The following is a 27,735-nucleotide window of genomic DNA, read 5'->3' on the forward strand; positions in this document are numbered from 1 at the left end:
ATATTAATGCTATTACTCTTAAATAGGTCCCACTGTATACATAGGACAGTTCTATAGGCACTAACACTTGTGTGCCCATTACATGCATAAGTGTTTCGAACAGTGACACTTATGTGCATAAGTATGCACATATGTGCAGAACTGCCAAAATTCCACCTAGGCCCTATTCCGTGTCTACCTACTTAACTTGCACAGTGCGTATTTTCAGGGAGGGTATACACATGGGCAGTGCTTGGAGGGAGAATGAGTGTGGCTCAAACCAGGGGCGTAGCCACGGGTGGGCCTGGGCGGGCCTGGGCCCACCCAATTTGGGCTCAGGCCCACCCAGCAATGGAGCACCCAATGGGCCTTCTTTCCCCTCCCTCCATCGGGCAGCGTGCGCCAGCCTAACTGTACAACAAAGCTGCACAGCACCGGGTCCGTCAGCATGCTGCCGCTAGCTCCTACCTTGTCATCTTTTGGCAGAGGTGTTAGTTCTGCTGCTAAATCTGCAGTGGATCCACGCGGTGCCAGGGCTGTCTCTCTGTACGCTGCTGTGACTGCTTCCTCTGCGCTAGCCCCGCCTTTTCAGAAAGAGTATTGGAAGTGAGGCGGGGCTAGCGCAGAGGAAACAGTCGCAGCAGCATACAGAGAGACAGCCCTGGCACCGCGTGGATCCGCTGCAGATTTAGCAGCAGAACGAACACTTCTGCCGAAAGATGACAAGGTAGGAGCTAGCAGCAGCATGCTGACGGACCCGGTGCCGTGCAACTTTGTTGTACAGTTAGGCTGGCGCTGCCCGACGGAGGGAGGGGAAAGAAGGCCCATTGGGTGCTGGTAGGTGGTGCCGGATTAACCTGCAGCGGTGGCTTGGGGGGGGGGGGTTCAGGGCAGTGGGTAGCCAGACAGCCAATTTTGGGGAGAGGGGGGAGAGAGAAAATTTTGTGCCCACCCACTTTGTGCTCAGGCCCACCCAAAATTGGCTGTCTGGCTACGCCACTGGCTCAAACGTACGCAGAAATGGGAGGGTGGTAAGGGAAGGTGGTAGAACTAAAGAACATGAATTGAGGTTGAGGGGGCCAACTCAGGAATAATGTCAGGAAGTACTTTTTTACTGAGAAGGTGGTAGATACCTGGAATGCCCTCCTGCGGGAAGTGGTGGCGATGAAAATGGTAACAGAATTCAAAAATGCATGGGATAAACACAAAGGAATCCTGTCTAGAAGGCATGGAACCAAACAAGCTTAGTGGTGATTAGATAGCAACACCAGTAACTGAGAAGCAAAGCCAGTGCTGGACAGACTTCTATGGTTTGTGCCCTAATCATGACTGGACAGATTCAGCTTCAGTAACTGAAGAACAAGGCCAGTGTCTGGCAGACTTCTACGGTCTGTGCCCTGAAAATGGCAAGGACAAATCAAGTATAAGTATGTTGTATCACATCATACCTTATACTATGAGTTTAACTTGTTGGGCAGACTGGATGGATCATACAGGTCTTTACCTGCTGTCATCTACTATGTTACTAACAGGGGCATTTTCGAAAGAGAAGGGCGCCCGTCTTCCGACACAAATCGGGAGATGGGCGTCCTTCTCTCAGGGTCGCCCAAATCGGCATAATTGAAAGCCGATTATAGGCATCCTCAACTGCAGTCCGTCGCGGGAACGACCAAAGTTCACAGAGGCGTAGCAAAGGCGGGACTGGGGCATGCTTAAGAGATGGGTGTCCTCGGCTGATAATGGAAAAAAAAGGGCGTCCCTGATGAGCATTTGGTCGACTTTACTTGGTCCATTTATTTTCATGACAAAGCCTCAAAAAGGTGCCAAAACTAACCAGATGACCACCAAAGGGAATCGGGGATGACCTCCCCTTACTCCCCCAGTGGTCACCAACCCCCTCCCACCCTAAAAAAAAAAATTTTTTAATTTTTTGCCAGCTTCAAATGTCATACCCAGCTCCATCACAGCAGTATGCAGGTCTCTGGAGCAGTTTTAGTGGGTGCAGTGCATTTCAGGCAGGCGGACCCAGGCCCATCCCCCCCTACCTGTTACACTTGTGCTGGTAAACGTGAGCCCTTCAAAACCCACCCAAAACCCACTGTACCCACATGTAAGTGCCCCCCTTCACCCCTTAGGGCTATGGTAGTGGTGTACAGTTGTGGGGAGTGGGGTTTTGGGCGGGTTGGGGGGCTCAGCACACAAGATAAGGGAGCTATGCACCTGGGAGCAATTTGTGAAGTCCACTGCAGTTGCCCCTAGGGTGCCCGGTTGGTGTCCTGGCATGTGAGGGGGACCAGTGCACTACGAATGCTGGCTCCTCCCATGACCAAATGCCTTGGATTTGGTCGTTTTTGAGATGGGAGTCCTCGGTTTCCATTATGGTCGAAAACTGGGGACAACCATCTCTAAAGTTGACCATCTCAACATTTAGGTCGACCATCTCTAAGGTCGACCTAAATGTTGAGATTTGGGCGTCCCCGACAGTATTATCGAAACGAAAGATGGACGCCCATCTTGTTTTGATAATACGGGTTTCCCTGCCCCTTCGCCAGACGACCTTAGAGATGGGCGCCCTTAGAGATGGTCATCCCTGTTTGATTATGCCCCTCTACATAACTTACAGAATACTGTACGTTATGCATGTATCAATGACATTTAGAAATGAGCATTTACACCAGCAGTATGGGTGGCATAAGTGCTTATCTCTAATTTTTAGGCACATATATACCCGGTTACACTGGTATGCTATGATAGAATGTGGGCACCTATGTTCCTTTATAGAATATACTCCTACTAGGTACACTTCCAGTGCCTATAATGACCTATTACAGAATTGTCCTGACTGAAAACAGTGCTTACAGTAAATAATATAATTCATGCATGTTAGTGTGTGTTAACATTGTAGCGCTTTTTAGTAAATCCAGCCCTGTTTCCAAAATTATAGTCTCATGATGATGATTATTACTATATTTACTTGCAGCAATACTCTTTAAAAAATAAAAAAAACTGATTCTCCTTCAAGAAAATGAAAGTATGTGATAGGTAATCGAGTATGTGTGAAATGGCGAAGGATCAGGAGAAATCAAATACTGCAGAAGAAAAGAGAAGGATAATGGACGAAGAGGCAGTATAAAGTGGGCAGGGCAGCAGTATTTATGAAGGGTGAATCCTAAAACATTCTAAGTGGAGTTGAGGAGTGGCCTAGTGGTTAGGGTGGTGGACTTTGGTTCTGGGGGACCAAGGAACTGAGTTCAATTCCCACTTCAGGCACAGGCAGCTCCTTGTGACTCTGGGCAAGTCACTTAACCCTCCATTGCCCTATGTAAGCCACATTGAGCCTACCATGAGTGGGAAAGCATGGGGTACAAATGCAACAAAAATAAAATAAATAAAACCACCTGGATAATCTCCCACTAAAGAACACACATACTTAGCACCTAGACAAGTAACTCAAAATTGTCCCCTCAATGTGTTAAGCCAGGAGCAAAGCTTAGGAGGTCAGACTCCCTGCTCTGTCCAACCATTTTTGCAAGGAGCCTGGCAAATATCTAAAATTTTCAAGTGACTGACTTGTTACGACAGATGATATTTGGGGAAAAAACTGAATATCTTTTCCTATTCTCCCTTTCCAGGCAAACAATAATTTGAGCAACCTGAGCACCAGGTGTTTCAGGCACAGATGGCCACAACATTACAAGAGCTCATTTTCAGCACAAACTCATTGCTTACCAATTAGGAATAGAAACTAAAAATGTCAATTACACTGAAACCATTGTCATAAAGCAAAAAGAAAGGCAATAATTCCTTTTCTACAAATGATACAATCACTAATTCACAGAGCTCCTTTGAATAGTCCCAAGTAATGCAGCACACAAAATCTTATGAAATAAGGTCAAGTGCATGACTCATTGAAACTGAATACACAAACATAACACTAATAAGGTTATCAGTCACCCAGGAAATCTGTTACGTTTATCTAATTCATCTAATTTAACGTGTTTTTTATTTATTTATTTTTACAATATTGCATTTTACAGTTTCTATATAGCATTACTTTTATCATCTAATATTCTGATTCATTTACAAAGGCATTGTTTTAATAAGAGCACTTTTCTGTCAAGGAATAATACACATGAGGCCAGATTCTATATTTAGTGCTAAAAAAGTTAGACGTGGTTTATAGAACACTCATAGGGCAGTCCACATGACTAAAATTTACGTGCAGCCATTTACACCAATGAAAAGCTGGTGTAAATGCCCACATCTAACTTTAGGCACAGAATGGGTTATTCTATAACACTGCATATAAATTTTAGGAAAGCCCACAGCCTGCCCATGCTCCTCTTATGGCTATGCCCATTTTTGAGCTAAACGTGGTAGAACTTATGCAGACAACTTTATAGAATATGCGTAGCAAGTAGTGAATATAAATTCTAATTAGTACCAATTAGTGTCAATACTTGGTTGATAACATCCAATTATCAGCGCTGATTGGCTTGTTAACCATTTGAGTTGCACGCGCAAATCAGAATACGCCCAGATTTGCGCTCACAACTCTAGTCGTGCTATATAGAATTTGAGGGATGGTGTATGTTAAGCTAGGAAAACTGCTTGCCTTGGTTGCAACTTGCTTTCATGTTGGCCTAAAAAAAGAAGGTTTGCCTCTGTGATAAACGTTTGTGAGTGATTCACTTATTTTACTATATAAACATAATAGAAGAAATTGACCCATACACAGGACTATCATTTAGTCCAGAATGGATTTAGAAAAACTAAATGAGAGTTTCTGACTAGCTTTTGCCTGGTCATATGCTCCATTTCCTAGTTGCATGAGTCATGTCCTGTACAGACTGCTCCCACAGTTTATCTCTGTTTGTGAAAATGCTGACTATTCTGCATTAATTGGCTGCTTTCTCCATCTAAGAGGTAGTAGGAGAAAAAATGGCATCAGCCAGTTATTTGTGTCCAGACGTGCCAGCTTCTCCAGAGACTCAGTAAGTTGCTTGCATAATTGCACCAAGTGCCAGTGTACTCAGAAGCAGAGATGATGAGAGAATTGGCCTCTTGTCCAATTGGGATTATCGATTGCACTTCAATGGATTTGGCTCATCCAAGGCTCTAGGCAACTATCTTCCAGAATCATATGCACTGCCACAGACTAACACACCAAATTCTATGTGGTACCCAAAGTTAGATGTACAATTGGATGCACAGTTACAGAATAGGGTCAGTTGCGCGCATAATATAATTAACCAATTGGCACTAGTTTGGCAAAATATACCAACAACTGACATTAACAAACACTAATTGGTACTAGTTTGGCAAAATATACCAACAACTAGCATTAATTGGCACTAGTTTGGCTAAATTTACCAACAATTGGCATTAATAAACACTAATTGGCACGTTTGGCAAAATATACCAACAATTGGCATTAACACTAATTGGCACGTTTGGCAAAATATACCAACAATTGGCATTAACATTAACACTAACTGGCACATTTGGCAAAATATACCAACAATTGGCATTAACAAACACTAACTGGCACATTTGGCAAAATATACCAACAATTGGCATTAACAAACACTAATTGGCACGTTTGGCAAAATATACCAACAACTAGCATTAATTGGCACTAGTTTGGCTAAATTTACCAACAATTGGCATTAGCAAACACTAATTGGCACTAGTTTGGCCAAATATACCAACAACTAACATTAACAAACACTAATTGGCACTAGTTTGGCAAAATATACCAGCAATTGGCATTAACAAACACTAATTGGCACTAGTTTGGCAAAATATACCAACAACTAGCATTAACAAACAAACACTAATTGGCACTAGTTTGGCAAAATATACCAACAACTGGCATTAACAAACACTAATTTGAACTAATTTGGCAAAATATACCAGCAATTGGCATTAACAAACACTAATTGGCACTAGTTTGGCAAAATATACCAACAACTAGCATTAATTGGCACTAGTTTGGCTAAATTTACCAACAATTGGCATTAACAAACACTAATTGGCACTAGTTTGGCCAAATATACCAACAACTAGCATTAACAAACAAACACTAATTGGCACTAGTTTGGCAAAATATACCAACAACTGGCATTAACACTAATTGGCACTAGTTTGGCAAAATATACCAACAACTGGCATTAACAAACACTAATTGGCATTAGTTTGGCAAAATATATCAACAACTAGCATTAATTGGCACTAGTTTGGCTAAATTTACCAACAATTGGCATTAACAAACACTAATTGGCACTAGTTTGGCAAAATATATCAACAACTAGCATTAATTGGCATTAGTTTGGCTAAATTTACTAAGAATTGGCATTAACACTAATTGGCACTATTTTGGCAAAATATACCAACAACTGGCATTAACACTAATTGGCATTAGTTTGGAAAAATATACCAACAATTGGCATTAACAAACACAAATTGGCACTAGTTTGGCAAAATATATCAACAACTAGCATTAATTGGCACTAGTTTGGCAAAATGTACCAACAATTGGCATTAACAAACACTAATTGGCACTAGTTTGGCTAAATTTACCAACAATTGGCATTAACAAACACTAATTGGCACTAGTTTGGCAAAATATATCAACAACTAGCATTAATTGGCACTATTTTGGCAAAATATACCAACAACTGGCATTAACAAACACTAATTGGCATTAGTTTGGAAAAATATACCAACAATTGGCATTAACACTAATTGGCACTAGTTTGGCAAAATATATCAACAACTAGTATTAATTGGCACTAGTTTGGCTAAATTTACCAACAATTGGCATTAACAAATACTAATTGGCACTAGTTTGGCAAAATATATCAACAACTAGCATTAATTGGCACTATTTTGGCAAAATATACCAACAACTGGCATTAACAAACACTAATTGGCATTAGTTTGGAAAAATATACCAACAATTGGCATTAACACTAATTGGCACTAGTTTGGCAAAATATATCAACAACTAGCATTAATTGGCACTATTTTGGCAAAATATACCAACAACTGGCATTAACAAACACTAATTGGCATTAGTTTGGAAAAATATACCAACAATTGGCATTAACACTAATTGGCACTAGTTTGGCAAAATATATCAACAACTAGTATTAATTGGCACTAGTTTGGCTAAATTTACTAACAATTGGCATTAACAAACACTAATTGGCACTAGTTTGGCAAAATATATCAACAACTAGCATTAATTGGCACTATTTTGGCAAAATATACCAACAACTGGCATTAACAAACACTAATTGGCATTAGTTTGGAAAAATATACCAACAATTGGCATTAACACTAATTGGCACTAGTTTGGCAAAATATATCAACAACTAGCATTAATTGGCACTAGTTTGGCTAAATTTACCAACAATTGGCATTAACAAACACTAATTGGCACTAGTTTGGCAAAATATACCAACAATTGGCATTAACACTAATTGGCACTAGTTTGGCAAAATTTACCAACAATTGGCATTAACAAACACTAATTGGCACTAGTTTGGCTAAATTTACTAACAATTGGCATTAACACTAATTGGCACTAGTTTGGCAAAATATATCAACAACTAGCATTAATTGGCACTAGTTTGGCAAAATTTACCAACAATTGGCATTAACACTAATTGGCACTAGTTTGGCAAAATTTACCAACAATTGGCATTAACAAACACTAATTGGCACTAGTTTGGCAAAATATACCAACAATTGGCATTAACACTAATTGGCACTAGTTTGGCAAAATATACCAACAACTGGCATTAACAAACACTAATTGGCTCTAGTTTGGCAAAATATACCAACAATTATCATTGATTGCCACTAGTTTGGCAAAATATACCAACAACTGGCATTAACAAACACTAATTGGCACTAGTTTGGCAAAATATACCAACAATTGGCATTAACAAACACTAATTTGCACTAGTTTACTGTTTCACGTGTAACAGACATACACCCCTATTCTACATACAGCATAACTAACTTCTCTCACGCGCAAATGCAAAGGGAGCATTAAGGTGGGAAAGGCATGGACATGTCAGAGGTGTTCTGACTATGTTGCATGTGCTTTATAGAATAGTAGAGTTAATGTGACCAACTGCCGCGTTTAAGTGCCATCCTTTACACTAGCGGTAGACATGGCATAAGTGGTTACGGCTAAAGTTTGGTGCGTAAATGCAGGCTTACACTAGTATTCTATATGAGATTGGGCATGCAACTCTGCCATTATAGAATACTAGCTTAGTACCCAGTGTTTTGGCACCTAACCTTTAGGGACCTATATTGAATTTATCCCTTTGTGCAAGGTCTATTGTGAACTCCATGCAGTGGTAAACAAGGTAGTAGCTAGGTTTTCTGGCTCCCATTATTTGGAGTAAAATAAATAATTCATTGACCCCAGCAATACCTATAGTATCCTTATACACCTGTACAGTAGAAGTGACTTCTCCATAAATAGACACTATCCAGCCTCTTAACTTGGACTCACAGAATCGCTCCTTACTTCTTTAACAGCCCTATCTTTTTAACTAGGACTACTGAATGTGTGTCCTAAAATTAAATGGATAACTTTATGTATTTAAAAGTTAGGACTGCTATTTGTATGGTCCTCCTAGATGAATAAATTTATCTGGATGGCAGCTGAATGTCTCTGCTAAAGGGATGAATTTAGACCCTGCCCCTAATATGCCCATGGCCAATTTTTTTGCATTAAACAGATCAATTTTGGACATGTGAAGGTGTCTTTTCAAAGCACTTAGACTTACAAAGTTACGGGGAGGGGCAATTTCAATAGTGCGTCTAAGTCTGACTTTGGACGTTTTGTGCTAAACGTACCAAATTCAAATAGGAAATATACCTATTTTCGAAAAAAGAAAAATTCTGTCTTTTTTTTTTTTTAAATACCATTTTTCAACAAGTTCGCTTATCTGTTTAGGCCATTTTCAAAAAAAACACAAGTTAAAAATGCACAAAATCAATTCACTGGGATGTGGGACGGGCCAGCATTTTTAGTAGACTGGCCCAACACAAAACAAGCAGTAGTACCCCCCTAGCAAAAATGTATAACCAAACAAGAAGTAGCAGGAGGTAGACCAAATGTGTTTCCAACAAGTAGGTTTATTAAAACAAACTCGATGCAATCCTGCATTTGGGCACTAAACGCCTGCCTCAGGAGTCCAAGAATTTATCTTTGTAAAAGGCAACATAAATATATACATATGTAAATGAAATATGTTAAAAATACAAATTAATATAACAACATGCAATAACATATACTCAAAATATATCAAACAAGAATAAAATAGACTGTACAGGTGTAACAGTAAAATGGATGGTGTTAAAAATGAGTTAACATTAATTGGAAGAGAATACAATTCTATAAAATAAATATACTTCTCAGAAGTGCTAAGTTCTGTTACATACCAGCCATTGATGACGAGCTCTAAAAATACTCAGGCTAAGAAATCCAAATATCAAAAGTAAAAACTCGGATCACTACATGTATACAAATGGAAAATGAACAATAAAAAGATGAATGATAAACGTATCACACAAAAAGGATCATGATAAATGATAACACATCAAAGGATCACAGAACGGTGAGAACACAGCAAAAATAGACTAAATCATAAAGCAATTAAAAATAAGATAATACAAAAAGCAAAAAATGAAAAATACAGCATTTACGAGAGAAGAAAATTGGATGCAAATGATATGCATTAATAAAATAGAGAGAAAGCATCAAAAAATCAAATCTAATAGAAAACATGGTAAAATCTAACAACACATGAAGAAATCACAGCTAATATATTAAAACAGATAAACAGACGCTGTGAACAAATAAAATATAGTGACACTGAAAAAACATATCCAAAAAACTTTTTTTACGGCTATGTTTATGAAAGATACAATAACAACTGAAAAATGGCACAACCTTGCTAGTAATCTTAAAACCATGTGAGAATAAAAGATACATTGTGAAAATAAAACAGTGAATACATAAGGAACCAACATGCAAAATGAAGAAATGCTAATGGTACAAGAGAAAGACAACAAAATAAAGACGCGTTAGTGGTGCATAAGAAAGGAAACAAGGTGAAAAACAACAGTAATTGACCCCATGAAGCATGTGGGGCAAAAAAAATGCCACAAGTAACAGCATAAAGCGCAATGTAAAATATGCAGCAAAAGCAATGTGGAGTGCATAAAGTTACAATGGCAACATGTGATAGACAAAATAAGATCTTAGAAAATGTGTTCAAAAAAACATAAAAATGGCAACCATAAAAAGTAAAGGTGTATGAACTAATACGCTGAAAGAACAACTGCGGTACTATGTAAGCCACATTGAGCCCTGCAAATAGGTGGGAAAATGTGGGATACAAATGTAACAAATAAATAAACTACGCGCAAAAAATACAGAACATCAATGCTAGGGTTCACTGAGCCATCAGTGCAGCTGGACGAGTGCCAGTGCTAACACAGCCCACCCACTTTGAATGGGCCATGTAGGCAATGCCACACAGAAGCCGCTAGCACGACCCAGTAAACAGACCCCCAACTGTGGCATAAAACATTTGAAAAGTGATACCAACATTATGTAGACTATAAAATCAAGTGAATAAAGATAAAGTGAAAAAGATATATATTTACAAAACTGTATAAATCAAAGAATATCATCATGTGAAATGGGCTAATCGCGAAGTATATCCCCAAGAGACAAAGTAAAACTTGTGAGAGTGCAGTGTTAAAATATATAAAGATGAAAGTAATTATGAATGGCTGTGAAAATTGGTGCAAAAATGACACAACGAATAATAAAAAATGAACCAAACCTCTTTTAAAAAGAAAACTGGTATCCAAAAAAAAAAAGCCTCGTTTGGGAACAGGAAGAATGAAAGATGCCAAGTCTCAAGGAAAACAAATCCAAGTCTCATTTTGGAAAAGATGCAAAATACAACAAAAGTAAATGCAAGCCGCGTTTGGAGACAAGGCAAAGTAAACAGCCAGCACTCCTGTGTGAAGAGCATGAAGTGTCAGATTTCAGTCAGAAAAAATTACAAGTCAGAAAAAAAATTAAAATAGTAGAAACAGAACACAGGGTAAAAAACATTAAAAAACATAAAAAATAAAAAAATACTAAATAGCGAAGCAAGAACACAGAGTAAAAACCATCAAAGTTGCCAAAGCATATAGCGAACTAACATAACAGGTATAATATATATGCTATTATAGAAAAAGGAGTAGAATCTGAGAACTCAATAAAATGCTATGGGCCCTGTTTACTAAGGTATGCTAGTATTTTTAGTGCTCGCTAAAAGTTATCATATGCTAATGCTAGAGAGACCCATATATTCCTATGGGTGTCCTTAGCATTAGCGTGTCTATAGCATTCTTCCTTAATTAACAACACACTTTCCCATTACAAACACTTCTCCCACTTCCCTACCTCTACCACCCTCCTCCCTTACCCAGTTTACTTACCCACATCTAACTGACCACTTCTTTATACACTATATTACAATTATTATCCATTCTATGTTACTTTGTAAACCTATTATACTATGTAAGCCGCATTGAACCTGCTAATAAGTGGGAAAGCATGGGGTATAAGTGTTACAAATAAATAAATAAATAGCGCAGCTTAGTAAACAGGGCCCTATCACCCAGATTCTATACAGTGCGCCTAGAGATCAGCACTGAAATCGGCGCAGATTCTATAACAGTGCACATAATTTAACAAGCTTAACAAGCTAATGAGCACTGATAACAGCACTTAACAAGCAATAATGACCACTAACTGACACTGATTAGAATTTAGGTGCACAACTCACTAAGAGGGGCATAATCGACCAGAAACGCCTATCTCCATGGGCGTTAATCTCCGAGAACGGGTCCGTGAAGGGGCGGAGTGAACCGTATTTTTTAAAAAAAATAGACGCCCATGCTTTATTCGCCAAGGTGTGAGCTGGGCGTTTTTGCTTTTCACCGATAATGGAAAATGAAATCGCCCAGCTCAAAAACGAATAAATGCAAGGCATTTGTTCGTGGGAGGGGCCAGGATTCATAGTGCACTGGTCCCCCTCACATGCCAGGACACCAACCGGGCACCCTAGGGGGCACTTTTACAAAAACAAAAAAAAAGGTAAAAGAGCTCCCAGGTGCATAGCACCCTTCCCTTGGGTGTTGAGCCCCCCAAATCCCCCTCAAAACCCACTGCCCACAAGTCTACACCAGTACTATAGCCCTAAGCGGTGAAGGGGGGCACCTACATGTGGGTACAGGGGGTTTGGGGGGGGGTTGGACGACTAGTAGCATTAAGCAGCACAATTGTAACAGGTAGGGGGGGGATGGGCCTGGGTCCACCTGCCTGACGTCCACTGCACCCCCTAACAACTGTTCCAGGGACCTGCATACTGCTGCTTGGGAGGAGGGTATGACATTTGAGGGTGAAAGTAAAAAGTTGTGAAACATCATTTGTTGTGGTGGGAGGGGGTTAGTGACCACTGGGGGAGTCAGGGGAGGTCATCCCCGACTCCCTCTGGGGGTCATCTGGTCATTTAGGGCACTTTTTGGGGCCTTATTCGTCAAAAAACAGGGTCCAGGAAAAGTGCCCTAAATTCTAGCTACAAACGCATCCATTATCGGCGAAGGGCGCCCATCTCTGTTCGGGTGATAACCACGCCCCAGTTCCGCCTTCACCACGCCTCCGACACTCCCCCGTCAACTTTGTCCGCATCCGCGACGGAGTGCAGTTGAAAGCGTCCAAAGTTCGGCTTTCGATTATGCCGCTTTATTTGTTTTTGTGAGAAGAACGCCCATCTCCCGATTTAGGTCGGAACTTGGGCGTTATTCTCGTTCGATTATAAGCAGGTAAGTGTATTCTGCATTGATGTGCGCCAAACTTCTAACATACACAGGCAAAAAGGGGCGTGGTTATGGGCAAGGAAAATATTTTTTAAAAAGAAGGCAGTATACAAAATTATATTGTAAAAAAATCTTTTGGTTTGCGCTTCATTCATGGCATCTTTGAATCAGTCAACCATGCTACCGCCTGTACTTTCCCTTCCAGAAACTTACTTTTGTTCGAATTGTAATTCTTTTCCCTACTCCTGTTAGTCCTAGGTTCCACATGTTGTGTTGATACTCATTTGTCTTGTTTCCACTCCCCTTATAGCTTTTTATTTACATAAAGACCATATGTTCAGGGCCGCGCCTAGGGTCTCTGGCGCCCCCTGCAGACTATCAGTTGGCGCCCCCCCTGCACACTATCAGTTGGCGGCGGCAGCGGCAGCTCCCCCCCCCCCCCCCCCCCCCCCCCCCCCCCCCCCCCCCCCCCCCCCCCGTGAAAATGATCGCTCACCACTTGCCACACTGACAGGAATTGTCAGCAATATTCTTAGAAACAAACTGCTATACATTGCAAAATAAGATAGCAGATGTAAATTCTCAAAGTGGACATATTCCAAACACTAAAATGAAAATAAAATGATTTTTTTCTATCTTTGTTGTCTGGTGACTTAACTCGGTTTCCAGGGCTTCCTTTCCATTTATTTCTTTCCTTTCCTCCTTTCTTCTTCATTTCTGGTCCTCAGCTTCTGCCTATTTTCTTCATCTATGTGCAGTTTTTCTCCTCTCTTCCTTTTCCCTCATTTTCTCCTCTCTTCCTTTTCCCTCATTTCATCTCCTTCATCTCCCTTCCCTCCCCTCTATGTCCAGCAATTTCTCCTCTCTCCCTGAGCCCTGCCCTCCCATCCATGCTCCTCTGTCCCCTGCCCCCTCCATTCATCCCTATCCAGCAATTCCCCTCTCTCCCTGAGCCCTGCAATCCATATCCATCCATGCCCATCTGTCCCCTGCCCCCTCCATTCATCCCTATCCACAATTCCCCTCTCTCCCTGAGCCCTGCCCTCCCAATCCATGCCCATCCATGCTCCTCTGTCCCCTGCCCCCTCCATTCATCCTTTTCCAGCAATTCCCCTCTCTCCCTGAGCCCTGCCCTGCAATCCATGCCCATCCATGCTCCTCTGTCCCCTGCCCCCTCCATTCATCCTTTTCCAGCAATTCCCCTCTCTCCCTGACCCTCCCATCCATGCTCCTCTGTCACCCTCCATTAATCCCTATCCAGCAATTCCCCCTCTCTCCCTTCCATGACCCCCCCTCGCATCCATGCTCCTCTCTCTCCTCTCGCTCCCATGTCCCATCATGTCCCAGTTGGCCTGGCCTGGCCCGCCCTCTTCTCCCCTCCCCCTTCGCATCCATGCACTCGTCTCTCCCCTGCCCTCCCGCTCCCATTGTTCAACTGCCCGCCCTCTTCTCTCCCCCCAACATCCCTTTTCTTTTTTTTTCTTTTTAAATTTACCTCCGTGGCGGTTCCGGCAGCGCAGCATCAGTGAAGGAGGCGGTGCTCCCGACGTCTCTAGCCTTCCCTTCGCTGTGTTCCACCTTCTTCTGACGTCAAGGAAATGACGTCAGAAGAAGGCGGAACACAGCGAAGGGAAGGCTAGAGACGTCAGGAGCGCCGCCTCCTTCACTGACGCTGCGCTGCCGGAACCGCCACGGAGGTAAATTTAAAAAGGAAAAAAAAAAAGAAATGGGATGTTGGGGGGGGAGAAGAGGGCGGGCAGTTGAACAATGGGAGCGGGAGGGCGAGCGAGGTGAGCATGGTGCGGCGGCGCCCCCCAGAGGGAGGCGCCCCCCTGCCATGCTTACCTCGCTTACCATGTTGGCACGGCCCTGCATATGTCCTCTCCAATCTGCCCATCCATGCCATCTGCTCTCCCTACCACTCCCTTAGAGATCCTATGCAAATGTCCCAAGCTCTCTTGAATTCAGATACTGTTTTTGTCTCCACCACTTCCACCGGGAGGCCATTCCACCACTTTTTCTATGAAGTATTTCCTCAGGTTACTTCTGAGTCTATCCCCTTTCACCTTCATCCTATGCCCCCTAGTTCCAGAGCTTCCTTTCAATCGGAAGAGACTCGCCTCCTGTGCATTTATGCCGCATAGTATTTAAATGTCTCTATCATATCTCCCCTCTCGTGCCTTTCTTCCAAAGTATACATATTGAAATCTTTAAGTCTGCACCCATATGCTTTATGACGAAGACTACTGACTATTTAGTAGTCATCCTCTAGATCGACTTAATCCTGTTTATATCTTTTTGAAGGTGCGTCTCCAGAATTGTACACAATATTCTAAATGAGATCTCACCAGAGCCTTATACAGGGGCATCAGCACCTCCTTATTCCTAAGCTGCTTAGATTTCTGCTTGAAAGTTTTGTGCTATATCAAATAAACTGAACCTGAACCTGACAACTGCTGGAAAATCAAGTCAGAGCAAATGATGGTCCATTGAGAAGGATGAAACAGGTAGTAGAGTGGAAGGAGGAAGAACTCTGCGCCAAAACCTTTTTTTAGGTGTAACAGAAAGCAAGGAGAAAGCAACCCAACCAGAAAGATGAGACTGCTGTCATTTTGGATCCTTCCATGATCCAAAAGTTGGTTTTAATTTTATGACTTTACTGCCCATTACAATCAAGCTTTTCATAAGCCATTTGTATTACTACTACTAGGAGAGTGTTTCCCAAACCTGCATGCAAATCCCTCATGAATATTCATTGTAAATATCCTGAAAATCTGACTGGCTGGCTCCAGGACCAAGTTTGGGAACCACTGTACCAGGACATGACAACTATAATGTGTTTGTTTCCCTTGTCCTCATACTACTACTACTACTACTTAACATTTCTAGAGCGCTACTAGGGTTACGCAGCGCTGTACAATTTAACAAAGAGAGACAGTCCCTGCTTAAACAGCTTACAATCTAATAGACAAGTGAACGGTCGGTCCGATAGGGGCAATCAAATTGGGGCAGTCTGGATTCACTGAACGGTAAGGGTTAGGTGCCGAACGCAGCATTGAAGAAGTGGGCTTTAAGCAAAGACTTGAAGACGGGCAGGGAGGGGGCTTGGCATAAGGGCTCAGGAAGGTTGTTCCAAGCATAGGGTGAGGCGAGGCAGAATGAGCGGAGCCTGGAGTTGGCGGTGGTGGAGAAGAGTACTGAGAGGAGGGATTTATCCTGTGAATGGAGGTTACGGGCGGGAACGTAAGGGGAACCCTTTTGCAGAGCGCCGGTAAGCCCAACGTGAGCTTACCGCTCACTCTTCTGGGACTACTGCCAGCCCAACGCAGCTGCCGGCGGTAGTCCCACCCAGATCGCGTGCCATTTCCAGGGGAAAAACAAAACCCCCCAGAAATGGCTTGCTTGGCAGTAACCCGCAAGTATTGCCGTGTGCTGCCTGGTTACTACCGGGTTAGTGTGCTAGCCTTTATTGTCATCTCAGTGAGTGGCGGTAAGGGCTCCCCGTCACATGGCCATGCAGTGAGAGTTCTATTACCGCATGGCCATGTGTGCCTGGGGTCTTTTTACCCTCTGTGGTAAAAAGGGTCCTGGCACATGGGAAAAACAGCCCCGGCACTAGCAGCTTGGTAAAAGGACCCCATAGTGTTGTTTAGATTCATCTTCTTTCCATATATTTAAGTACATAAGTAATGCCACGCTGGGAAAAGACCAAGGGTCCATCGAGCCCAGCATCCTGTCCATGACCTTCAGCCAATCCAGGTCAAGGGCACCTGGCAAGCTTTCCAAACGTACAAACATTCTATACATGTTATTCCTGGAATTGTGGATTTTTCCCAAGTCCATTTAGTAGTGGTTTATGGACTTGTCCTATAGGAAACCGTCTAACCCCTTTTTAAACTCTGTCAAGCTAACCGCCTTCACCACGTTCTCCGGCAATGAATTCCAGAGTTTAATTATGCGTTGGGTGAAGAAACATTTTCTGCGATTTGTTTTAAATTTACTACACTGTAGTTTCATCGCATGCCCCCTAGTTCTAGTATTTTTGGAAAGCGTGAACAGATGCTTCCCATCCACCTGTTCCACTCCACTCATTATTTTATATACCTCTATCATGTCTCCCCTCAGCCGTCTCTTCTCCAAGCTAAAAAGCCCTATCCTCCTTAGTCTTTCTTCATAGGTAAGTCGTCCCATCCCCGCTATCATTTTAGTCGCCCTTCGCTGCACCTTTTCCAATTCTACTATATCTTTCTTGAGATGCGGCGACCAGAACTGAACACAATACTCAAGGTGCGGTCGCACCATGGAGCGATACAACAGCATTATAACATCCTCACACCTGTTTTTCATACCTTTCCTAATAATACCCAACATTCTATTCGCTTTCCTAGCCGCAGCAGCACACTGAGCAGAAGGTTTCAGTGCATTATCGATGACGACACCCAGATCCCTTTCTTGGTCCGTAACTCCTAACGTGGAACCTTGCATGACGCAGCTATAATTTGGGTTCTTTTTTCCCACATGCATCACCTTGCACTTGCTCACATTAAACGTCATCTGCCATTCAGACGCCCAGTCTCCCAGTCTCGTAAGGTCCTTCTGTAATTTTTCACAATCCTGTTGCGAGTTAACGACTTTGAATAACTTTGTGTCATTCCTTTCTGGTATTATCATAATGTGGTGTCCTTTGAATATGTTTTCATCTAGGAAAGGTATGAAAAGAACTGCTGTGCTGACAGATGCTGGAAATAATTTCAGCATTTTAGAGTGGAGGAGAAGGCTAGTGGCTAAAGCTGCTGGATGCAAGCCAGGGTTCAAATCTTGCTGATGCTCCTTGTGACCTTGGGTAAGTCATTTCATGTTCAAAATTAGATTGTGATCTTTCTGGGGACAGGGAAATACCTGATTCATTTTGAGCTACTAGTAAAAAGGAATGAGTTAAATTTAAATATTAACATTCATACTGCTAACAAAAAAAAGCATATCTATCTTATTTTCTATATCATTTCATGCCAGTAAGCTTGGAAAATCATATTGGCAATTATGCAGGTGTTAGCAATATAACTGAAATATTATGGATTGGTCTGGAGAGGTCTCTTTGTTACTGCACTTTCCACACCTACCCACCTGACATTTCCTTCTGTTGTGTAATTTACTCTGACGCCAAGAAGACAAATCTATTAATTCTTCATTAACCTAACCAGATGTTTCTGTTGTGAGAACTCAGTTCACAAAAGGAAACGTGGATGCTTCTATTTGTCTTGAATTCTTTAAATGTCTTTAATGTAAACCTCAGCAAAATCAACAGCTAAAGAATTCAGCTTCAATATTAAATATGATATGCTTGATGTGACATGATTACAATTCTGGCCTCCCAAGCCAGGTTAGAAGTGTGAATAATTTGTGGAATTATGCTTATTGACCTGTAGTGTTTCCCATTCCCTCCTTTTCACTGCTTGATTCCTGTTTTCTATATCTATGTTTTTCATTTATTTTGATTTTGCTCACACCTTTTTCAGTAGTAGTTCAAGGCGAGTTATATTCAGGTACACTGGGTATCTGTTCCTAAAAAGCCTCACAATCTAGCGTTTGTTTGTTGTACCTGAGGCAAGAGAGGGTTTTGCCCAAGGTCACAAGGAAGAGCAGTGGGAGTTGAACTGGCTATCTCTGGATGTCCAGACCAGTGCACTAACCACTAGGCCATTCCTCCACTCCTTCTTTTTTGATGTGAGTCTGACTTAAGGCTTTCTTTTCCCATTCTGTGTCTAGGGAGAAAAAAAAATAGCATTCAAACCTTTATCCTGTTAGATTATGTGATGTTTGTCCTTCATTGTCTTCTGTGTCTTCCTGTCTGCCCAACACCAGTCTCTTTCTCCATCTTTTGATACAAACCCGGTTCTTCTATTTGATTTCTTCTCACAGGCTACCATCACAGTGTTTACCCACAGATCTGAAATGACTTTGCACTGTTCTGCTGAAACAAGAGCTATGATCAACACAGCAGCACAGTTGAGAATGTTATAGGCTTCATAAAAACAATCATATTGGCTATAAAATGGTAGGTGGTCATAACTGCTTCACCTTGTGCATCATAGCCTGTCTTGTCTGAATGCTGAAAACAAATTATAGATAATTTCTTTTGTTTCATTGTTTCACAAAATAATGTTAAAATGGCTAGTCCCACTACTGCAACTTGACAGAACTCCAAGGCTATAAAGGGAAAATACAATTTGGAAGATGAGATTGCTTGCAGTTCAGACAAGTTTAGACTATTATGGATAATAGTCTAAACAAGTAGGGAAAGCATGCAGAGCATGGCATGTAATTTTCCAAACTCTGTGTGTGTTTATCATGTATCTGTGTTGTCTTGGGAGTAGAAAGGGATTGGATTGTTTGAATGTCACAACTAGTGGCGTAGCTGTGTGAGGTCATGGGGGCCTGGGTCCCCCAAAGTTGCTCTGGGCCCCTGGTTTGGCTGGCAGGGGTTCCCAACCCCCGCCAGCTGAAGCCTTCATCCAGGGATGGTCTCCGGCGCTACCGCATTGCCTGCTCTGCTCTCTCTTCCCCTCACATCTGGCACGCTCCTTTTAGTGATATTCAGTTTCACTAAAAGGAGCGGCGTGCCAGACATGAGGGGAAGAGAGAGCAGGGCAGGCAATGTGGTGGCGCTGAAGACCAGAGCTGGATGAAGGATTCAGTTGGCGGGGGTTGGGGACCCCCCCCCCCAGTCAAGGTATTTATGACAGCGGTGCTTCAGTTGGTGGGGTTGGGGACCCCTGCCAGCCAAGATGTACAGCAGCGGCAGTAAGTGGGAAGCAGCAGGGTGACGAGGTAGCAGAGGGGGGGGGCGGCGAGGTGGTGGACCCAAATGTGCCCCCCCACCTTAGGCTCTGGACCCTCCCACCTCGAGATCTGGCTATGTCCCTGGGCACAACATCTAAACATTCTATTGGTTTGGAGTAATAAAATAAAATCAATTGTGAGCCTGCAAAGAGGTGGGATAATGTGGGATACAAATGCAATAAATAAATAAATAAATAAAATATATCTCACCACTGGATGATACTGTCAACAGATTTCAAAGAATAGATTTTACAGCATAATCACAGGGTGTCACTGTCCCAAGGCAACAGGTATTGCTATTCTGCTCTACCACTAGGCAGCTATCCACATAGCAACTAGTGGCTACATGCTTCAGCCACTAGGTGGCACTATACATAGCTATTATTTAAAAAGTTATATGTTTCAGTAACTAGGTTCCACAGTAAAATTTACAACAAACAAACTGAGACACCTGAATCACAAAGATCCAACCCAGAAGTGTAAGGGAGAAGCAGCAAAAGGAAGGTGTGTGGTAGAGAACGAACACAAAGTATGCCTCATGGAATTATTTCCAGTTCCTTGGTGTATGTATATGTGTTTGTGTCTGTGGATGTGTGTGTGTGTGTATGAGTTTGTGCTTTGTTTTTATTTATGTGGGTGTATATTTATGTGTGAATATGCTTGTATCTGTGTTTTGTTTGCATGTTGGGCTTCTGAGTTTAGGTTTTACCCAATAAAAACTAACCAAACACTCCTCATCCAGAAAAAAAATAGGTGTTTATTGAATTTACACCAGAAAAAAAATCCACTCCCCATAAGAACATAAGAGTAGCCATACTGGGTCAGACCAGTGGTCCATCTAGCCCAGTATCCTGTTTTCTAAACAATGACCAAGCCAGGTCACAAGTACCTGGCAGAAACCCAAATTGTGGCAACACTCCATACTACAAATCTCAGGGCAAGCAGTTGCTTGCCATGTCTGTCTCAATAGCAGACTATGGACTTTTCCTCCAGGAATTTGTCCAAACCTTTTTTAAACCCAGATACACTAACCGCTGTTTCCACATCCTCCAGCAAAGAGTTCCAGAGCTTAACTATTCGTTGAGTGAAAAAATATTTCCACCTATTTGTTTTATAAGTATTTCCATGTAACTTCCTAAAGCGTCCCCTAGTCTTTGTACTTTTGGAATGAGTAAAAAATTGATTTACTTCTACTCATTCTACACCACTCAGGATTTTATAGACCTCAATCATATCTCCCCTCATCCAACTCTTTTCCAAGCTGAAGAGCCTTAGCCTCTTTAACCTTTCCTCATACCAAAGGAGTTCCATTCCCTTTATCATTGACCTTACCTTATCACAACTTCACCTTGCATTTGTATACACCGGAGTCTGCAACTGCTCTCCGGCACTATGTAAGCCACATTGAACCTACTAAGAGGTGGGAAAATGTGAGGTACAAATGTAACAAATAACAATATGTAATGTGTGTTTGTGTGTCTATGGTTGTATCTGTTGGTGTGTGTATTTGTGTATCTATATGAAGGATATACTGTATATGTGGGGAGGTATAAGTGTGTGTGTGTGTGCGCACACGTGTATGTGTGTGAGTGTTAACTCTGTGTGCGTCTGATGAGAAGAGTAGAGAAGAAGAAGTCTGAGAGGAGAAATACCCTAACTGCCATGTTTCAATGTATCAAACCTTCTTTGCTGCAGAACCTGGAACTACTCCCCCAGAAATTCATTAGGCCATATTTTGAGGAGAAGGGAGTCTTTATTCCTTTGGAAACCCTGGTCTGATCTGGTCTATTTACAAACTCAGGAGTCCTTTTACAGATCGGCATTAAGCCCAACGTGGGCTTACCGCTCGCTCTTCTAGGACTACCGTCGGCCCAATGCAGCCACCGGCTGTAGTCCCGCCTCAAGTGTGCACCATTTCCGCAGGAAAAAGAAAAACCCCCAGAAATGGCTTGTGCGGCTGCAATCCAACAGTAATTGGGCATCGCCGCATGCTGCCCGGTTACCACTGGATTAGTGCAGGAGCCTTTATCGCCACCTTAGTGGGTGGAGGTAAGGGCTCCCCGTCACATGGCCATGCGGTAAGAGTTTTCTTACCGCATGGCCATGTGTGTCTGGGGTCTTTTTACCAGCTGCGGTAAAAGGGCCCTGGCGTGTGAGAAAAACGGCCCCTGACGCTTGCACAGGGCCCTTTTCTTCCCGCAGCTTGGTAAAAGGACCCTTCAGTGTACCTTTTTACCAGTTTTTCCCCCTATGCCAAATTTGGTTCCATTCCACTAAATCGTTGGAGTTATTTTGCCCCCAAGCTGGCAGAAAGACATTCTCAGTCCTTTATGTATAATTTCTTTCCTATATCCATTGGATTGAAAAGAATTTTTTTAAGGCTTTGTAGAACTTGATTATAAAATCTCTATAGTAAATAGTGCTTTCTTTTTAAAAGCAAATACACTGGGGGCAGCTGCTACTGCAGAGATAAGGATTCCCACATGTATATTCTAGCTAAAATGATTACAATTCCTTCTGCTGGCCTTATACACTAAAGGCCAAATGAATTTGGGAACAAACAAGCAGAAAATACTACATATGGTGGGAAATATAATAGAGAAAGAATCATTTACAGTTTTTATTTTATTAATTGTTAATAGTAAGTGGGAAACTTAAGAGGTAAAGGGGAGGTCACAGATTTGATATACCCCTTACTGCAGTACATCCAACGTGATTTAAGTATTATATGCAGGTACTTTCTCTGTCCTTAGTGGACTCCCAATCTAAGGGGTCCTTTTACCAAGCTGCGGTAAAAAAGGCCATGTTTGCCACATGCTGCAGCCCTTTTTACAGCAGCAGGTACAAAGGACAAAAAAATGGCATGGCTATATGGTAAGATACTGTGTGGCCATGTCGGGGGGGAGGGGAGCCAGGGCCGCTAAGAGACTGAGCTGGGCCTGGGGCAAGGCCGCCTCTGCCCCCCCCTGCTGCCCCTGCCGCCTCTGCCGCCTCTGCCTCCCCCCAATCGGTACCACTGTCTTTGGCCACTATAAACTTAACTGGCTACTGTTAAATATTGACGTAGTTGGTTATGTTTGAGCTGGCCAAAAAAAAAACCCCCAGATATTCAATGCTGGTCACCAGCAACAGCCCGACATTGAATATCTGGGTTAGCGCTGATCATGGCACTTAGGTGGGCTGTTTCATGCGGGTTCAATATCTGCCTCCTATTCTATAAAGTAAAGTAAATGCTTACTTTTCTTTATAGAATATTAGTGGCCTAGTGGTTAGGGTGGTGGACTTTGGTCCTGAGGAACTGAGTTCAGTTCCCATTTCAGGCACAGGCAACTCCTTGTGACTCTGGGCAAGTCACTTAACCCTCCATTACCCCATGTAAGCCACATTGAGCCTGCCATGAGTGGGAAAGCATGGGGTACAAGTGTAACAAAAAAAAATACATACTTATAATTTATGTGCAAGCAGTTACACCTGCCATGGAGATAAACGCATAACATATAGTACTCTATAAGCTACACGCTCAAGTCTGAGTCCTGCACAGACTCCACCCATGTGTACGTCTACCTGTGTGAAAGTATATTAAAGGTTAAAAATTGTACAGAATAAAATAAAGAAATTGCATTATATTTTTAAGAAAGCTAGAACATGTCAAATTGAAGGTCGGTGTATATAACGGAATGATTGTTATAAAGCCTGTGTTGTGAAAAGAAGCGGCTCCAGAAAGAGACAAGAAAAGCAGATCAGATGGTATCCTCTGGAATCTGTATAATTAATTTATGACAAACAGATGTGCCAACACCTTCTCTTACTGTTTCAAATGCATAGAAACCAGCCTTGACCACTGGAAAACACAGGTCTACTCTTTGATTTCTCTCAGATTTCTGGCAACTTAATAAAAACTTAATGTAGTATTATGATACTCTTTGTGTCATTGACTTTTCAGATTAAGACCTATAAATTATGGGCTATGTAAAAACTGCAAATTTGCAGAATACTACTTATGCGGTTTTCTGGCATTTTCTTGTGTATGTGCACACTTTCAAGTACATGTCATTATTCTAATCATTTACATGCATATTTATCATACAAATGTTAGTGCGCACACCCAATATTAGAAATGACATGGAGATGCAACTTGAGAATTCCAAATTGAGACGTACATAGTTCCACTGTATTTTGCAAAGGCTCTACCACATCCAGTGGAGATAACAATTTTAGAAAACTGTACCTGGAGGAAAAGTACGTACCTTACAAGTGCATGGAAGCAGATTTCTAAAATTGCTACTCCTGTATTCTACATACACCCTAATCACCCCTTTTGACATTGATCATTCCCCCCCCCCCCCCCAGCATCTGATCCCCCCAGACATTTAACCCTCCCTCTCCCACCAGCAACAAGCCCCTTTCCCGCTAGCATTCAATCCCTGTGGAATAAAGAATACCCCTAATGGCCATCGAGAAGACCCCCCAAAGACACACACACACACACACACACACACACATATACCCTGATCCCCTAACCTGACTCTTACCAAAGTCACATGGCCCTGATATTTACTGGGAGCAGGAGCAATGATCATGGTGCCCATGTACATAAGTACATAAGTGTTGCCATACTGGGACAGACCGAAGGTCCATCAAGCCCAGCATCCTGTTTCCAACAGTGGCCAATCCAAGGTACAAGTACCTGGCAAGATCCCAAAACATACATTTTATGCTGCTTATCCTAGCAGTAAGCAGTGGATTTTCCCGTAATGGCTTATGGACTTTTCTTTTAAGAAGTTAGCCAAACCTTTTTAAAACCCCGCTAAGCTAACTGCTTTTACCATATTCTCTGGCAACAAATTCCAGATTTTAATTATACATTGATTGAAGAAATATTTTCTCTGCTTCATTTTAAATTTACTACTTTGTAGCTTCATTGCATGCCCCCTAGTCCTAGTATTTTTGGAAAGAGTAAACAAGTGATTCACGTCTACCTGTTCCACTCCACTCATTACTTTATAAATCTCTACCATATCTCCCCTCAACCGTCTTTTCTCCAAGAAGATGCGCCCTAGCTGCTTTAGTCTTTCTTCATAAGGAAGTCATGCCATCCCCTTTATCATTTTTGTCGCCCTTCTCTGTACCTTTTCTAATTCCACAATATCTTTTTTGAGATGTGTTGACCAGAATTGCACACAGTATTCAAGGTGCGGTCGCACCATGGAGCGATACAAAGGCAATGCTGCCCGATAAATTACAACTAATTTCTGGGAACACCGGAAATGGTACACACTGGGGGCGTCACTACCACCGGCATCCGAGTAAGGCTGCCAGAAGTGCCAGATTGCTGCGCGGGAAGCCCATTGACCCATGGCAACCCTTTAGTAAAAGGGCCTCTAAAATTCCAATGGGAACAAGAAAATACCTACTGCACCTGAATGTAACTCACCTTGAACTACTATTAAAAAAGCATGAACTAAAAATGCATATAAAATAAAGCCAAACAATGTAGCCAGTATGAAATCAACATGCTCCATATCCTAGTTTAAGAGTGAGGTTCATTACTGTCATTGTATTCATAAAATTAACCCAATGGACGACATTGTCCTCAAACGTTCTTAAGGTATGCCAACATTTCAATTAGGTATACTAATATGATGGTCCTTAAGAAATCCGTATAAAAGACATTTATGCAAATATTCAGAGATAAGCACTGTTTCTTGACAATGTTTTCTAAAGGTAGGATGCAGATTGTTTTCATTGATAGAGATCATGAATATCTATTTGCTGAAAATTTTCCAAATACTTGAATTTGAGTGACTTGAGGTGAGAGCATTTCCAACATCTGTCAGCATACTGCTTCATTTCTTATCATTCCCAGCTGAAAAGGTATGCAAAGGGAGCTACATCTTGAAATAGCCAGAAAAGAGTGAAAAATATGGAACGAAGATAAATCTAAACAATGCAGTTTGATGAGAGGTGAAACAAATACATCATTCTTATCTTGCCACGGTAGATAAATTCAAATGGCTTATGGAAAGCTTGATGGTAATGGGAAGTGAAGTCATAAAACTGTGGAAGAGTATTTTAAAAAGAGATTAAAAAAATATGAGTATAAAATCTCTGTAGTTAATGCTGTATTTCCTTAATAAATAAATACTACTACTACTACTACTTAACACATCCAGGCAGCTAATTTTGCCATTAGTGTGTGACCATTAACAAAAATTAGCACATGACCCCTTACTGCCACCTATTTTGTAGGCGGTAAGGGCTTACACACTAATCTTGTGCCAATCAATTAGGAGTCCTTTTACTAAGATGCACTAAGAGATTTAGGGCTTCTTTTACAAAGCCGCACTAGCAATTCCTGCATGGCAAATGATAGGAAGCCCATAGGAATTGCATGGGCTTTTTCTCATTTGTCACACCAGAATTGCTAGCGCAGCTTTGTAAAAGAAGTCCTTAGCACACACCGACAATTAGTGTGCACTCTATGATAAAATGCTCAAAGGAAAAATGGGCGTCCTTTAGATTGTAAGCTCCTTTGAGCAGGGACTGTCCTTCTTTGTTAGATTGTACAGCGCTGCGTAACCCTGGTAGCACTTTAGAAATGTTAAATAGTAGTAGTAGTATTTAGCACACACTAATCATTAGCGCACCTTAATAAAAGGACCTCATGGTGCGCCATTTTAAGCTACAGTAAGAACGTGTGAGTGCTTACCACAGCTGGTAAAAGGGCCCCTTAATTTTCAAGCAAAACTAGGGTAAACAAAAATATAAAACCTGGAGACAGTACATAAATGTCTATATTAAATCTTGAATAGTCTAGTTGGTCATTCAAATGGATTCGCCACTACATGTATTGATGGGATAACCAGCAATATAACAGCAAAAGAGCAAGTGCCGGTCAATAAATCTATTTATCCTTTTAAAATCCCAGTGGCTTTAATCATACCTAATATTGGGACAGTGGAATCTCCCATATCAGCATAATGTACCCTGGAAAATTGAGTGAACCAGAAATTGTTGTCTAATGATATTGTAGTGTGAGTCTGCCTGAGCAGAGGAACACTGAGAACCCAGAGTACACAAGTCAGGAGAGAAAGAGAGTGGGAAAATGACCAGGCTGGCCAGGAACATACGAGGAGACTTCTAAGAATGATAAACATTTATTGGTGTAGACTTGACACAGCACTGTGTTTCGGCGGTGAATCTGCTTCAGAAATAGCTCACTGATGCTGCACCTTCCATTTTGCGACAGAGCTCTTTTTCAAGACCACCTTTTCTCATCTATATTCAACAACGATTGTTAATCTTTGGTGATTTAACATACATTATATGAAGACTTCTGAAGCAGGCTCACCGCCTGTGAAACATTACACGTTACCAACAGTAGATCTGCAATTTCATTTTTGAGTTCTTTCAGTATCCTGAGGTGTGTTCCATCTGGTCTGGGTGATTTGCTGCTCTTTAACTTGTCAGTTTGGCTTATGATTTGTTTCAATTTCTCTGTACTGTCATCCTTGAAAACCATTTCTGGCACAGGTAGCTGTCTTACATCCTCCTCAGTAAAAACTGAAGTGAAGAATTCATTTAGCGGGGAAGTTATCAATCTGGGTACCGTTAAAATGAGTTATTTTACTGAAACCAAGTTATTAGTAACTAGGTCTCATTGCATAAAATGGTACCTGTGCTAAAATAGCATGAGTTATGGTAAATTTTTATTTATTTATTTATTTGTTACATTTGTACCCAGGTAACAAATGCAAAAAAGGTGGGGGAACCCCCTGTGATTTGCAAACACAATAAAAGTTAATACTGCAGGTCTACTCACACAGAGAGTGAGACTAGAACAAAGAATGGAGGGAGGGAAGAGACCTCAGACTGGTGAAAATCCAGCACAACCGCTGGTAACACTCTGATTAGAGAGTCACCGTAAATCAATCATTGGTCTCAGCCCAACCACCTCCCTTTACGTGGAACAATATATTTTTTTTTATATTTTCTAAAAAA

Source organism: Microcaecilia unicolor, chromosome 1 (genome assembly GCF_901765095.1).
Source record: "Microcaecilia unicolor chromosome 1, aMicUni1.1, whole genome shotgun sequence".
In the NCBI taxonomy this organism is placed as follows: domain Eukaryota; kingdom Metazoa; phylum Chordata; class Amphibia; order Gymnophiona; family Siphonopidae; genus Microcaecilia; species Microcaecilia unicolor.